This window comes from Sodiomyces alkalinus (assembly GCF_003711515.1).
Source record: "Sodiomyces alkalinus F11 unplaced genomic scaffold SODALscaffold_6, whole genome shotgun sequence".
NCBI lineage: Eukaryota > Fungi > Ascomycota > Sordariomycetes > Glomerellales > Plectosphaerellaceae > Sodiomyces > Sodiomyces alkalinus.
The window spans coordinates 1110686-1115083 of NW_021167084.1; positions in this window are offsets into that span (position 1 = coordinate 1110686).

The following is a 4398-nucleotide window of genomic DNA, read 5'->3' on the forward strand; positions in this document are numbered from 1 at the left end:
TTTTCTAAAAGAGGTTTACCTATATTCACTGTATAGATAGTTATAATTACCTTTGAATTATTATGTTTTGTTTCTATTTTACTTGTATATATTCTTCTTAATATTTGACGTCTTTTTTTAAAACCTATAAATCTAGAATCTATAAATTTATGATCTTTAAATTGTAAATTAAAATAATATTTTATTATTTTATTTGCATTTATATTATTAACTGGAATATTTTTCACATCATTTTTATAATAAGAATAAATAGTATTTGTTCACTCTTTAGATACAGGAGGTAAATATTTTATTTCCCCTGTGTCATTATATCTTGTATTAAGAGGTATAGATTTATAATTATTATTTAAATTAGAATTAAAGAGATTAAGATTAATATTTGTATTTTTTTTCATTTAAATTTATAAAAATTATTTTTATCTTTTTCTTTTTAGTATAGACAATAAAAATATTGGGTGTTAAAAAGGATTATTGTTAGCATAACTCACCTTATAGTCGTTAAACGATTTTATCTCTTTTTACTAATGCTAAGATAAATTTCGCTTCAAATTTACTTATATTATAAGTAATTCTTGAAATTAACCCAATAAATTATCAATAATTTTAATTATTGAAGGACAAACATCCCTAGCGTAGCTTTTCCAATAATCCAAGATCTTTCCTTTTTGCATCTTGTGATCCTATGCCCTGCTTACATAACTGTAAGATTTATTATTAATTAAACAGTAAGGCACGATTTAGCCGTTGAGCTTTTTAAGTATTAAATATAATTATTCTTTAAGAATAACTAATAAAAATATTAGAATACTCATAATATTTTCTTATCTACTCCTATTTTCTCTATAGGTAAAATCGTACCTTTATAAAGTTCTTATCTTTATCTATACGTACATAATACTCTTACAGATAAGTATAGAGGATTAAATATAGAAAGTATATAAACACTTAAACTACATAAAACTATAAACAACGTTATAAAACTATAAACAACGTTATAAAACTATAAACAACGAATATTATATATTTTTATAACTTATAATAAATAGACACTCCCTTTTACTCTTTAAGGGGCCTATGCCCTATATAAACTGTCTCCTAGCGATATATTCCTTTCCTAAGGTTATACTTATATTTATATTTCTATAAATATAATCCAGCTTAGGTTAATTCTTACATTTCAAATTTAACGCCTGATTCTGAAATATAACATCTAAATAAAGAATTCTTATTTTTATTTAATTAATATATCTTATAAACTCATATTTATCTATTATATCCTATAATTAGTAACAGTAAAGCTATATAGGGTCTTCTCGTCTAACTAGAGGTAAACTATATCTGCATAGTTATTATAATTTCACTAAGTTAATTATAGAGACAGCTATTATATCGTTACATCATTTATGCAAGACCGTATTTAACGGCCAAGGCATTTCGCTACCTTAGGACCCTCACGTTAAGGCCGCCATTAACCGGGGGTTCCGTCAACACCAAATTATTCCTAACTTAGTTATATCTATTAACCTGCCGGGATCGGGCAGATATCACACTTAATACTTAGATTTATTGTCTTTTAGCAAAGTGCTTTATTTTAATTAAATAGTCGTATAATACGATTTTATGCTTTTTTCTTTTTACCCGATATTAATCAGGACTAATAAGCACTCCTTCTCCCGAAGTTACGGTAGTTATTTTGCCGAGTTCCTTTATGATTGTTAGCTCATTGACGCCTTCGTATTCTCTACTAGCTTACTTGTGTTAGTCTCTAGGTACGGTTATATATTATACTATTATCAAACTATAATAATATATATTTTTACTATTTTTCCAGTATATTTTTCACTTAAAAATATTATTTTTCAGTAAAAAAAGATTTTCTCATCGTTAAAACCTTTAGGTTTTTAACTTAGAGGCCGTTACTTAATTTCCATAAGCTTTAGGCGGAGGTAGGTAGACAAAAACCAATACATCGGTACTAATTTTGGCTACCTCCTTCTTATTCGTTACTTATATCACCATTATCACTTGAATTATTTATTATATATATATTATAAATATATCTTAATTTAATTCAACGTTCTGCTACCCTATATATTTTTTATAAAAAAAAAAGAAATATATGGACAAGGTTTCGGTATATTATTTACATCCGTTAAATTTTCGGTGCTTTTAAAACTTAATAAGCGCTCTGTTACGAGATCTTTAAATTATGGCTGCTTCTAAGCCTATCTCCTTATCGACTTTAATAAAAACCTTCTTAATTTCACTTAACTAATAATTTTAGAACCTTAACTCTTATTCTGGGCTGTTTCCCTTTTGATATATAACCTTATTATTCTATGTCCGATAATTCAAAATTTATCTTTGCTATTCCGAGTCTATATACTTACCGATAAAATCTTCACGATTCCCCGATATATATAAATTAAAAATATAAATTTTATAAATTTAGTATATCTTATCTAAGATTAAGTTCTATACCTGCTAAGATGTTATTTAAATTACCTACTATTATAGGTTTCGCAGAAAACTAGCTATCCTGGTTAGTATTATCTTTCACTACCTACTATAATTCTTCGGATATCTTTATAACGATAACCCGTTCGGACCTTTATAATCCTGATTATAGGAAAATTACCAGGCTTCGGGTCTAACTTTAGACACTTTTCGTTATTTTAACGATTAGTTTACCTATGTTTGCACTCGTATCTAATGTTGACTTGGTGACCTATTATGCAAAAGGTACGTTCTTGCTTTCGCTTGAACTGCTTATAAAACTACTATTTCTGACCGTCCTCTTATGATACTCTTTACTGTCGCTTATGTATTATATTTAGTCTTTGAGGAAGGTTCCCCATTAAATTCAAACAGTTTCTCGACCGTTTTACTTATTAGACAGACTGCTCTATTTTAGCTCACGTTAATAATAGAATCTCTTTTGATTTCTTTTCCTGAAGTTACTAAGATATTTCAATTCACTTCGTTAACTATCTAATTTCTCTTAGAGTTTATATTTCTAACCTTATGTTTTATTAAAAATACTATAGCAAAGATTTAAATTAATAAACCAAAAGTTATATATTTTTAATTAATAAACAAGGGTAAATAAATTATACTCGTTAATACATAGCTTAGGCATCCATAATAGTCTCTTTATATACTTTATATTTATATAAATATATTTTCTATATCTATTACATTTCTATAAATTCTCAAAAAATTTAATTTAATGTAATATTATTAAATATTTTATAAAAACTTTTTATTACTTATCTACATTTATTGCAAATAAACTATTATAATATATAAGAACAAATTTATACAGGCTTGCTTTGACTTCTGATCCTGAATTTAAATTATTATTTAATGATATAAACAATAGATTAGAAGATTATTTTTCATATTACAGCCTAGCTGATAAAGATATCGGTTTATAATGTTTATTATTTATATTATTTTACTTTATTAAATATTCTAGGTTATTTTGTGATTAACAATTTTTTTAATATTCTAATATTAATGATTTATTTGGGTTCTTTTATTTGTAAAATAGAAGCATCGTTAAATTTTTAGTACAAATTATTTAATAAAAATGTTTATGTTAAATAATTATATTTTAATATATATTACTTTGTAAAGGAAGACTAACAAAGGCATAAGGTTTAGGAGGGCTAGATAATGCTTATTCTAAACTTAGTGCACTTCTATTTAATAAGGCTTATAAAGTATTAGTATAGAATTCTACAGATTTTCAAGAATTTCTACTTACAGGTTTAGCTTCAACTAACTATATATATATAATATATGAGAATAGTCAAGCAGCTACAACGCTAATAATAGATCCAATACTACTTATTAAATTTCATCCTGCATAAGCATCAGGATAGTCACCTATTCTTCTAGGCATTCCTTGTAACCCTAAGAAATGTTGAGGGAAGAAAGTAACATTAACTCCTATGAATAAAATTCAGAATTGTACTTTTGCTAATACTATATTATAATTTAAACCTAATATTTTAGGTACTTAGAAATACTAAGTGCTAAACATAGTAAATACAGCACCTATACTTAAAATATAATGGAAGTGAGCTATAACGTAATAAGTATCGTGGAATGCTATATTAAGTGTAGCGTTAGCTGAAATAACACTACTTAATCCTCTTATAGTAAACATAAATACAAATCCTAAAGTAAATAACATAGAAGGTATTAATTTAATTAATCCTCCGTAATATATAGCTAATCAAGAGAATATTTTAATTCCTGTAGGTATAGCAATTATTAGAGTAGCCGCTATGAAATAAGCTCTTATGTCAAAGTCTAATCCTACTGTATACATATGATGACTTCAAACAATAAATCCTAATATACCAATAGACATCATAGCATATACCATAC